The sequence below is a fragment of the Coptis chinensis genome, chromosome 2 (assembly GCF_015680905.1).
Source record: "Coptis chinensis isolate HL-2020 chromosome 2, ASM1568090v1, whole genome shotgun sequence".
Classification (NCBI taxonomy): Eukaryota; Viridiplantae; Streptophyta; class Magnoliopsida; order Ranunculales; family Ranunculaceae; genus Coptis; species Coptis chinensis.
Window position 1 is genome coordinate 91,427,423 of NC_141457.1, and position 13,322 is coordinate 91,440,744.

General features: G+C 35.9%; 1 pseudogene; it reads left to right on the forward strand.

Annotated features, from left to right (window-relative positions):
* LOC147518900 (subtilisin-like protease SBT5.6) overlaps positions 1-13,322 on the forward strand; it is a 69,497-nt pseudogene that overhangs the window by 54,608 nt on the left and 1,567 nt on the right.

The following is a 13,322-nucleotide window of genomic DNA, read 5'->3' on the forward strand; positions in this document are numbered from 1 at the left end:
TATGGAAGAACTCAATTTAGTGATCTCATGTAGTCGCAACAATAAGATCACTGGATTGACAAGATGAAGAAATCCACTTCAATATCTCCAACAAACTTTCTGGTGAAAAGCTTCTCTTTACCGTGTGAGTTTTTCTCTTTTTAAAGGCAACCTCGAACTCACTCGATCAACCCTGTTACAACTCTCTCAACAAGATTGCATATCCGAGAATCTCGCATCTATTTTAATCTCTCAATCGATATCCGATTTTGTTGATGTCGATCTTTTTACTTCCATGGTTATCACCGTATTTCACTGACTGATAGACTCAAAACATAGTTTAGGCACGAAATGGGCCAAACACACTATGGGCTTTTCAATCTCCCCCTTTTGGCCAATTTCGTGACAAAATCTTGCAGAGAGCTTACAAACAATTCACTGGAATATACATCAAAAGACTTCCTGATGATGACATAATGATAATTACAAAGGACTCAAGAAAACTCAAAACACAAAGTTCGAGTTCCACACATAATTCTCCCCCTCACTTCAGCATCAACCGGCTCTCTTCTTATTTGACTTCATCTGTAGCATAAACATTTCCGAAACACTCACAGTCTCCACAAGGTTTTCAACACCTCATATCATCCAAGTCAAAACTAAACCAAAGATCTTTATGCTTTTCAAAAATCCTGCATTCTCTTTGGAATAAGACCATCCGCTGCACATAGAGCAAACCAGTGAAACATCTCCCCCTTTTTGTCACGAAAGGACAAAAGTGAAGATGGGTAATGAGCAACAGAAATTTACACAACAGAAGCAATGAGAAACATAGCCAACAAAAGACGAATCCCCTAAATGAAAAACCCCCTAAATGAAAACAAGTAGGGGTGCATGTGGAACTCCCCCTCACTAAGAGATCACCATATAAAACATAGAACTTCAGGAGATAGCTTATTGATGGAAAGGAAATCTACAAACCAGGCCATGAGACATCAAATATGGACACATAAGAAATGAAGGCAGAGCAAAAGAACACTCATAATATATAGCAAAAATAAAATGGTTCGAGTAACCCCAATCAACAACCAAGCAATTAACCCATGTGACAGCTGGTTCTGACCAAAGAAAACAGATAACTTCCCTTAAGCAGGTAAGCATACTGCCTTACACCATTCCAGAGTAAGAGTTGAAGGAACAGGGAGAATGTCACACAAAACACATAGCAATCATGCTGAAACTTCACCATAAAGGACAGAAAACACTCACTGAACATGCATGAAAACTCGGCTTAAAAAAAACACTCAAAACAGATGCCCCCAAGCCTATACTTCAATGTTCTTGTCCAACACTCGACAAGCATCAACATACCCAAAAAAAATTGCACCTTAATCAAGTCACCTTCGTTATGATATACATAGATGATATGTGATGAAGAGTAACATGCATCATGAACTAAGAAACTCCCCCTAAACAAGTGTAGTATGCAACTCCATAGAAAAAAAAAATTCTAACCATGACAGGTCACGCTCTGAGCGGCAGAACAACTCTGTAACCAAAAACAATAGACGAGGTGAAAAGAAATGCAAGCATGCATAAGAAGAAGTTAAGCACATTCATAAAGAACCATTCATAAAATGGCATTGGCAAGACTAAACTTGTAACTTTCGACCACATGACATGAGCTGCAAAAAAAACAAGTCATATAACTCATTGAAAACAAAATCACAATGCGTATTAGGACCATAATGCAAGACTTATAGTGCAGACTTCTGTTTGTGCAAGAGATCAATGCTCAACACACATTTGTGAAGCATAGTTTCCATCGGGAATGATATGACAGCAACTAACTATATGAAAATGAAAAGCAGCAACTCAAGAAAATACAAGAATAAGCATTAGTATTATTCGTTCTTCCTTTCTTTCGTTCTTTATTTCTTTCTTTTTCTTTTTCTTTTTCTTTTGCTTTTTCTTTTTCTTTTCCGTAATATATATAGATATATTGGAGAGGAACCATCCCTTATAACAGGCTTTCGATTGGTAAGTCCAAACCAGTTGGTCTTAGATTACCAGGTGGAAACCCCTACGAATCTACCGACCCAGGTGGTTACATGCCTGTGCCCCAAGAGAGAGAGAGACTTTATATAATGGATAGGAATCATCCCTTGTAACAGGTTGTCGATTGGTAAGTCCAGACCAGTTGGTCTTAGATTACCAGGCTTAAACCCCTACGAATCAACCAACCTGGGTGATTACATGCCTGTGCTCCATAAATTAAAAAATATAATATTAAGTTGCACATCTTTCACAATCGTATAGAAAATATATATGTCATAGAAGTCCGGTGAAAACTATAAAACTCAAATAGTAGTGTGAGTGTGTAAGATGTGTGTGACAACAGAAAATCCAATATAAGAGAAGCATTATGAAGCAATGCACAACTGGATTAAGATTGCAATGAATGACATGAACTGCAATTTAAAACCTGACATCTCACACACATGGAAACAAAGAGCAAAATAGTCAACACATGCCAGTAAATGAATGCTACTTCATCAATATACTTAACACCCCCAAGGATGCAGAAAACCACTTCGAACTTTTTTTTTTTTTTTTTTTTCAATCTAGAAATCATGGACATAAAATCCAAAAGAGAAACTAAAACCTGGGAAAAAAAAAACTAAGAAAACTTCAGAACAAACGACACTAGCTAGTCAAAAGCACAAATACCAATAGATTTCCTAAGGAATTCAAACCTAAGGGAATCTAAAGGTTTAGTGAACAGATCAGCTAATTGACTATCTGTATGAACATACTCAACACAAACCACTTTACTCTCGACTTGGTCCCGAATGAAGTGATGCCTAATGTCAATATGCTTAGTTCGAGAATGTTTAACAGGATTTCTGGAAATATTGATGGCACTAGTGTTATCACAAAAAATAGACATAGTACCCTGTTGTAACCCGTAATCCCTCAACATTTGCTTCATCCAAAGCAATTGGGTGCAACAACTTCCAGCAGCAATGTATTCAGCCTCAGCTGTGGACAAGGAGATGGAATTTTGCTTCTTGCTTTGCCAAGCAATAAGGTTGTTACCAATATAATAACACGCACCAAATGTACTCTTCCTATCATCAGCATTACCAGCCCAGTCGGCATCCGAATAACCAGCTATCGCACAATTAGTATCTCTAGTATACCACAAGCCATACCTAGAAGTAGCATGAACATAACGAAGAATGCGTTTTACTGCAAGGAAATGAGACTCCTTAGGACAAGCTTGATATCTAGCACAAGCACCAACACTAAACGCAATATCAGGACAACTCGCAATAAGATACAATAAGCTTCCAATGATGCTTCTGTATAATTTTATATCTCCATCTTTACCAGAGTTGTCCTTACTCAACTTAGTCGTCGTACTCATAGGAGTCCGAGTATGCTTAGCTGAGTCCATACCAAACTTTTTCAGAATATCTCTAGCATATTTAGACTGAGAAACGAAAATCCCATTGTCTAATTGTTTTACCTGGAGACCAAGAAAATAATTTAGCTCACCCACCATACTCATTTCAAATTCGGTTCGCATAAGATCAGCAAAGGAAAGAGCACGGTGTTCAGAGGTGGAACCAAACACAATGTCATCCACATAGACCTGAGCAATAAGTACATAATCCTTACCATGCTGTACAAACAAAGTCTTATCTACTCCCCCTCTAGAAAAACCCTGTTCTAAAAGAAAGGCAGTAAGACGCGCATACCAAGCTCTAGGAGCTTGTTTAAGACCATAAAGAGCCTTCTTAAGACGATAAACATGAGTAGGATGATGTGGATCAACAAATCCTTTTGGTTGCTCCACATACACCTCCTCTGAAGAATGCCATTTAAAAAGCACTCTTAACATCCATCCGAAATAGTTTAAATTTGGATGACAAGCCACGACAAGCAAAAGCCTAACGGACTCTAATCGAACAAGGAGCAAACGTCTCATCAAAATCAATCCCCTCAACTTGGGTATACCCCTTCGCAACCAATCTAGCCTTGTTCGAACAATAATAGCAAATTCATCGGTTTTATTTTTAAAAATCCATTTTGTGCCTATGACATTAATGTGTAAAGGGCGAGGAACAAGATACCACACATCAATCTGAACAAAGTGACCCGACTCTTCTTGCATTGCAAGGAGCCAATCCTCATCAACAAGAGCCTCATTGATATTCTTTGGCTCAATCACGAAAAACATAGCAAACATAATGAATGGTATTCTTAATTTTATTCCTAGTTTGCATGTCATCACTCAAGTTACCAATCACATCTTGGACACAATGATGTTGTTGCACTCTAACAGAAGCCTTATCAAAAGTCACTGGCTGGATGAAGCCAGTATTAGGTGCAAGGTCATTTGTGTGTGGAGATTCGTGTTCACTAGAAGGCGAGTCTGCTGCATTTATAGACTCAACATGTGAAGGTACGTTAGTGGTAGATGGTGTCGTAGAGAAGTGTTCAGGAGCTAGTGTAGTGGGACTCTGAACAAACATGTCATCTACCGCCTCATCATCACCAATAGTGTGCATAAGAGTATCATCAACAACCACATTACATGATTCCATAATAGTCTGAGTACGTTCATTATAGACTCTAAAAGCACGACTATTAGAAGAATACCCAAGTAAAATACCTTTGTCTCCCCGAGTATCAAATTTGGACAAACTTTCACGATCCCTGCACACATAACAAGAACTTCCAAAAATACGAAAGTATTGAACATTAGGTTTCTTGCCATACCAAAGTTCATAAGTTGTGTTTAAAGTGTTAGGGCGAAGATAAACCCTATTTACAATATAACAAGCTGTATGAATAGCCTCAGCCCAAAAATTTCTGGATAGACTCTTATTATGCAATAGAACTCGAGCCATCTCTTGAAGAACACGGTTCTTCCTCTCCCCCCATTCTCATTAGGGGTAATGAGGAGTGAGAACTCTTGCCAAGTACCATTAGCAATGCAATACTCAATGACACCTGTATCCTTAAACTCACCACCACGGTCACTTCGAATGTAAGTGATCTGGGTATCTTTTTCATTTTGAACCCGTAAGCAAATAGCTTGGAATTCCATAAAAATGTCGGACTTCTCTCTCAAAAATGCAGTCCATGTGAATCTAGTAAAGTCATCAACCATCACAAGAATGTACCGCTTACCACCAATACTAGCAGTCCGCATAGGACCCATAAGGTCCATATGAATTAATTATAAAGGGTACGAGGTAGCAATGTCCTTAACCTTTTTATGGGAACTCCGAATTTGTTTTCCGACTTGACAAGGTCCACAAATAACATCTCTAAGTCTGCCAAGTTTGGGAAAGCCTCTAACTAGGTCCTTTCTAGTGATTTTGTCAAGGTCCTTAAAATTAATGTGACCTAATCTTTGATGCCACAACTGAATCTCATCAAGTTTAGCCAATTTGCAACTAGTAACCAAGGGCTCCTGATGGATTGCGTAACAATTATCAGAAGTTCTTGTACCAGTTATCACACACTGTCCTTTACCATTAAGAACCTTACAAATATCTTTTTGAAAACTGACAGTGTGGTGTTTGTCGCATAATTGACTAATACTAATCATGGACCAAAATATCGCGATATATCCGATATATCGCCCGATATATATCGGTATTTTGGTACACCGATATCGATATTTCCGACATATATCCACCGAATATAGAATTCTTTTTTTTCCGATATATATCGGAATTTCCGATATGAAACTTTATATCGCCGATATAATCGATATTTCCGATATAATCGATATATGTCGGTTGACTTTTTGACTATTTTAAAATATAAATCCGATATTTCCAATATATTTCCGATATATATCCGATATTTCCGATATTATATTTCCGATATATTAAATATTTGGATATTTTAAATAGTTTGGATATACCAAAAAAAATGGATATATCCGATATATATCGGTTTTTGGGTACACCGATATATTCATCGATATCAATATTTTGGGCCTTGATACTAATTAGATTAGCCTGTAAATCTTTAACCAAAAGAACAATCTCACCATTAGGAAGACCAAGACCATCTATAGTGCCTTTACCAATAACCTGTGATTGGCTACCATCACCAAAAGTGACATTACCTCCTTTGAATGGAGTAAAGTTGCTAAACTTGGTAGCATCACCAGTCATGTGGCGAGAACACCCACTATCCAAATACCAGCGGGCGTTTGATCGGGAGGCATGAAGAGCAGTAACAACCACCTTGCACGTGAGCTGTGGACAAAGGTCGTCTTTCCTTACCCAAATAGTCTTTAGCTTCCTCGCTGAAGTATGAGAATATTGAGTGTGACGAGAGGTTTTGTACACATTCCTATCATTAGCCTTCATATGTTTCTTTTGCTGCATATTCATGAAACGGTTAGGAGTCCAAGTGTAATAATATGATTTTTGTCGAAAGGGCACATAAGAATTCCGAAATCCATTTCCATGAAAGGAAGAATAATGATTGTACCAACAAAAAGGCGCAAGATGTCCCATTCTACCACAAGCATAACATGTAAACACTTTATGTTTGACAATAGACTTTGACTCAAACCGAACCTTTTGAATAGGAAGTTTCTTATGAGCTCTTACACTGTTTCTGCCGCCACTAGGAGAGACCATAGTTGCAGGATGTTCCTTAGCTTTCACAAAAGTAATAGCACGAGAGGTATTAGAAGATGATGCATTAACATCATTATAACCCAGACCTCTCTTGTCAGAATGAGATTTACCCACCCCAAGCATTTTGTCAAGTTGTTGAGCACCATTAGTGAAGGCTTGAAGTTGATGTTGAGTAAACACCAAGTCTTTCTTGGTCTGCTCAAGTTCAGCCAAGACAGATTTGCATTTTTCTTCGCTATCAAAATTTCTTTCTCTCTAGAACATCAATTTTGCTTAAAAAAGTTTGTTTTTCTTGTTCAAACAATTCAGCCTGAATATTATACTCCTCAGCTCCAGATAAAACTTGAGCATTAAGTGCGTCAAACTTAACTATAAGATTTTTATTTGTCTTGTCAAGCTTGATACACTTGGCAACAGAGTTAGAGTACATCTCAGCCCAATCATCATCAGTAACACTCGACTCAAAATTATTTAACTTGCTACTTGCAAAACTACCTTTGTCAGATTCCTCAAGATCTCCACAAAGACTAGCACCATACACAACATAGTTAACAATTTCATCAGCTTGGGAATCATCAAGTTCAATCTCGTCATCACTATCATCCCAAGTTACAGAAATGTTGGCTTTCCTTTTCTCTAAGGGTTTCTTATTCAATTTAAGTAGGACAATTGTGAGCATAGTGACCGAACCTATTACACTTATAACATTGGACTTTTGAAAATCGATAAAAAGACTTGTGCAGTCTATTTTCAGTTTTGAACCTATCATGAGGTCTTGACACTTGATTATTAAATTTCCCTTATCGATAAATTCTCTTGATGTTTCATTTTCAATAGTTTCTAAAATCTCTAGAAATAAGAGCAATCTCATGATCAATATCAAAAGACTCATCCTTGAGAGAGACATCATTTTCGTCAGAAAATCCTTAGAAGAATTAGAATAAGATGAACTCTTAAAAGCTAAATTATTATTCTTCTGAGGATTTTCATACTCTAATTCCATCTCAAAAGTGCGCAATTTGCCCGCAAGAGTCTCAATGGACATTCTTTTTATATCATGTGCCTCTTGAATGGCATCTTTTCGAGATCTAAACCTCTTAGGTAATGACCTCAAGATCTTGCGAACAACTTGAACATCTGGATACTCTAAACCAAAAGCCGTGCTAGAGTTAATCACATCTTGGAGACGGATAAAGAATTCATCAAATGTCTCACTATCTTCCATCTTCATGGTCTCAAATTGAGTAGTAAGCAACCCAAGCTTACTCTCACTACACCAGAATGGTCAATTTGTAACAGACCAAAACTTTCATTTCTAACGGATATACTGCTTGTTGTGCCTCTTATAATAGCGTTAGTGATCAAGTTATCCGTTACTTTATTTAATTTTATTCTTTAAATTATTTTATAAACATTTTCTAATATTATCTAACGTTAATATCCGTTAGAAAGCATTTAAAATACAACGAATTCTCAGTGCAATGGTCCAATTTGGTTTTACTAGTTTGAATGTCCCCGATTCGATACTAGTAGGCAAAACAACACGGTATTTGTTTTTTTTTCAATAAAAATGAAAAACGAAGATAAATTTATAATCTTAACTTCGACATTCTCGTATGTCCTCTCTTCAGGCACTCCTCTTTCAAACCTCGTTTCTCATCCAATCAAAACCTTTATAATCTTTACCAATTTTTTCGTCACCATCCAAAATCGCAGTGATTCACTTCAACAAAGCAACCTAAAAAACTCAACTTCCCTTCTATTGAAGCCGCCCAATTAACCCTAGATTTGGGTGAATAACTATCCTTAAAATGGGGATAAATTATGAACGGAAGAAGAACCATTTCAAGACCCCTATGTTTTTCTCAATCCTCAAACACTCGTCCCATCAATTTTTATTTTGTTGTGGTGGCGCATTCGGAGGTAGAAGAAGACATGTTGTCGTGACTCGTGAATGCACTCTCAATGGTAACTTTATTATCTCCTGTTTTTTCACTTTTTATTGATTCATCATATCTCATTTGTTTGCTTTTGTGTTTACAGTTTGGTTTTTCTTCTTTGCCATACAAGAGAACTCCATTAAGTTGGCTCAGAATCTCTTCACAAGACACCTGGTATCAATTCGTTACTTTTTTTTATCTGTTTTCAATAGTTATTGTTGGATTTGAAATATAAATGTTAAGAAAAATAGTTGCTTTGGGGTTTTCAGTTCTAAGTGAAGTCTATCTAGTTACTAAATAATTAGCTCCTAGGTTTAGCTTATACATCTGAGCAAAGAAAGTAGTTCAGTAGTTCTTTCTTAATTCAGAAATCAGTTGATTTGTGCTTCATGGCTCGTTGGGATTCTTTGGTCATAGTTACTTATGTATATTTTTCGTAGTGCTAGTTAGAAAATTTGAGCATTTCAGATTTGTCACTCATTAATAATTTTGCATATATATATAGAATATGTTTAAGAGATTTAATATCAGTCATGTATATCTTGCCTTGTCATTCATATGTTTCAGTTACACAATTTCTTTATCATAGTCTGTATCTTGTTCTAATTGTCATCATATCTTAAAACTTGCTATGATAAGTTTTCTTAGAATAATGTGATTTTATACCGACTATTGTAGCCTTATTCAATTTCTTCTCATACTCTTTGGCGATGGTTGGTCAGTTTTTAGTGCTTTGAATTTTGGTATGCGTGAGAAGTTGAGTGTTTGGGGCAAGTTGTACCATCCAATCAATGATGTTGGTTGGGGACTACGAGAATATCCTCAATCTGTTTACCGGTATGCTTCATGATTCAAGGAAGCTATGAGGATCATTTGACTACTGATGTGCTTCTCAAGGCATCACTATCTTCCGTTTTGTTTAAGTCAACCGTTAGTTTATCTTTTTATTTTCTTGATAGTACACTATGCCGATTAGGAATTTAAAGTCATGATTAACAATGCTAGTCGGTGTCTTTTCTAACAACGAACAGATGTGTGTCTTTATTCCTCAAATGCGGGTCGTTAGTCCATCAAAAAACAGTTTGCAGCTTTATAAAGTGAAGGCGGCGAACTAGAATGGAGGGGCCATACTATTTATTAATTGTCCAAATGTGACATTCCCTTCCCCTTACCTTGATATCTTACTGTACACCTACTATCTCATAGATTGAGTTCTTTTTCATTTTAATTTTTAGATGTAGTTAATTTTATTTAAAAAAATGTCGTTGGTGTTGTTCAAATTAAGAAATGAAAAACCTAGAAACATGTATACATGTAGTCATCCTATTAATATTACATGTAGACACCATTTCTCTTTTAATATTTAAATATTGCTTGTAAAAGTCTAGACATTATTTACTTCTTCATTTGTGCTTTCCTTTTTATTTTGAGGGTCCTTTTTGTATTTCAGCTAATAATGCTTAGCACTCACTTCTTGAGTGTTTTAGCATGGAACTTGCTTTTAGCACCGACCCGACCCACAGTGATAACTTGAACCTCTTTTCGATTACCTTCTATCAAAATTTTCTTGTTGGCTACTCACTCCTGAATAGTCTTTTAAATTGGTTGCAGCCTTACAATGACGAGTACTATTGCTATATATACATGTTGTGGTGTATGTGTTTGCCCCGTGGTGTTGTATTGTGAGTTTGTGCAAAAATTGTTACACTTGGTATTGTTGTGCTCCTTTTTTTCCTGTTAAGTTATTAGAACTCAATCCTTTCTATAACACAATCTTCATGGTTGAGTTTGTCTCAGATTTGATTTTTTTTTTTGTCTGAATTTACTTGTAGCAATGCCAAATTGTAGTGCTTCTCTTTTCCTCCTTACATCTTGTATTTTCTTCATATAATGATTAACTTGCATTGGCATGTGTTTGTGGGAAATTTCTGCCTAGTGGTTTAATTAGTTCTTTCTTATTGCATTTGTGAGGTAATAGTTTTGCTTGTCGTGTATCTTGGTGAGGAATTGTTTGCGTGGATGTTTGGAAAGCTCAACTGCCTAGGACAGTCATGGCCAGCAATTTTCACTCGTTTTGTTTAGGTATGACTATGATACTATTGTATTCCTTTCTCCTATATAATTAAAGAGCTTTTCTTTTATTACTCTGGTCTTGGTGTTATGTTTCTTCATCATGATGGCTTGGTATTTTTTCAAGAGGACCTTGTCACAAGTTAGTTTTATCCTAATTTCCCTGAGATGAACATTAGAAAAACAACTTCACAATTTTTCTGTTTGCAAGTTCTACACTAGCACTTCTTAATCTTTCATGGTTGGTGATGAACATTAGAAAAATGTCTTTGTTTTCAACAAATAAGGAACACATAATTCTGATTTGATTTTCCACCATTTGATAGTTTGACTATTTGTTTTAGAAGAAAAGTTATTGATTGACTTTAAGGAACTCAAGGGGTCTCTTTCATTGATGTGACCCACTGCATAATATAATCCAAACTGACTGTCGGTCTTAATATTTTATATTGGGTTCAACGAAACTAGATTCCCTACTGAAAATACACTTCAAATTTATTCACTTAGTTGTTCACATTTAGTTTTTTTTATCAATGAGTAGTCATTAATGGGCTTGTTACTTGAGGTTTCTTTTGTGATCAAAATACTTATTGATGATTTGGTGTTTGATTGCAAGCAGGAATCAAACGCAAAAGAGTGAGTCTTTTGGATAGCTTGTCTAGCACTAGCCACAAGGATTGAAGAGAACCAGCCTTTACAATTGGTAATTTTTTTTTCTCACACTAGTAGAGTAGATAAAACGTATTTTGTTTAAGTGCTTTCCAATTATTGCTTTAAATGGAGTTGTGGGAATATGATGGACTGGAATTGACTTGGCCCAAGCATATTACATATGCCATATCTAAGTTTCCACTATCCAGTGGCTCATCAAGAATACAATCTACACTACCCCTATACATTGATGGTTGAGATAGATAGAACCTCCTATGATCTATAGAATGTATGTGCTTTGTATATCTGGTATGACCAAGAAATTTGATTGTTTGGTTCGTTTTGTGCCGAGACATGTACATACATATACTTAGTTAGCTTTTAGAATCCCTCCCATAATTATTTGGACTGATGGTACTGTTGTACATATTATCCAATGTGTCGTCCACATTATATACCTTGAAATAGAATATGATTTAGTGTATTTTTCATGTGGAGCTATTGATCAAGTTCTTACACTCTTTCTTACTTCTTTTTTTTTCTATTTAGTTCTTGGCATTCTCACGAGAAAATCGTCGTCATTCTTAAGAGAAATAAATAAGAAATGAAGAGGGTAGATAATTATATTGATAGGAAATCTTGTTGCTTGATACTTTGATGTTTTACTTGAGATTGAACTCACTTACTATTAAATGATGTTGAGCTAGACTTGCTTGTTAAGTGTTATATCCTATTGTGCTTTTGAATGCACAGTCTTGAGAAAAATCGGCTTCTAGTGGAATTATGTGCAAGAAAAAACATGAAATATAATTCTGGTTTGGGGAATCTTTGTGTTTTATTAAAGCATTGTATTACTTAACTATTTGCTAGTTGCTATTGGTACAATTTGGTATAGCCTGTGGATGTACAGAATGTTTTGGTTAAACACATGAATTTTGGATGAATGAATAAAATACAATTGAAGTATTGTTTGAAGTTCTGTTGTGGTATATTTGTCAAGTTATTTGAATGGTAGAGTTGGTGTAGTTTGTGGATGAATGGCTTTAGAGGTTTTACACATTTATTACTTGTTTCAATTTTTCTGAAGTTACTCCTAGGAAACAATTTGACCTGATTTTTTTTTTTTTTTTTTTAGTTGGTAATACCTTTACTAATGGATATTTCCATTACAAAAACAATTACTAATAAAAACACATATTACTAACGGATATATATGTGACAGAGCAAATGTAACTTTCAATATTTGTATATTACTAACACTTACATCCGTTAGAAGTTACAAATTTAAACGCTATCAACAGTTGGCTATCCGTTATAGAGAATTTTAGTAACGGATATAAACACTAAAACTAATTTTGGTAACGGTTGTATCCGTTATAAATTTGGCCTAAGTGATGATGGCCTGGCCAGAGCTAACGGATATAACCGTTAGTAAAAATATAAGTAACGGATATAGCTGTTGGTAAACGCCTTTTTTGGTGTAGTGTCTCTTTGACAGCACTATCACCTTCATGCGAAATAACAAGCTTATCCCAAGCCTCTTTTGAGGTGGTACAAGTGGAAATGCGTCTGAATTCGTTAGGATTCATGGCCATGAAGATAGCACTACGACCCTTATTATTATGACGAGACAATGTCTTCTCAACATCAGTCCATTGGTTTCTAGGTTTTAATGAATTTACAGTAGTGCCACCAGACCCGATAGTTTGAGTAGGATGAACCCAACCATCTTCTACAGCTATCCAAACATCATCACCTAAGGCTTGTAGGTCAGCTGTCATTCTAGCTTTCCAGTAGGGAAAGTTTTTCCCATCAAATTGAGGAGGTCGATTAGAAGTACCAAACTTATCAACTTCCATCTAACAATATTTTTTTTTTAAGGAACAAAAAAAATCACGCTTAGGCTTTTAAACCTTTAAGAGCGTAACCACTCTGATACCAATTGAAATTCCCAGATACGATTTCACAGAGTAATCTCGATGAATTCAATGTTCCTAATTAGATT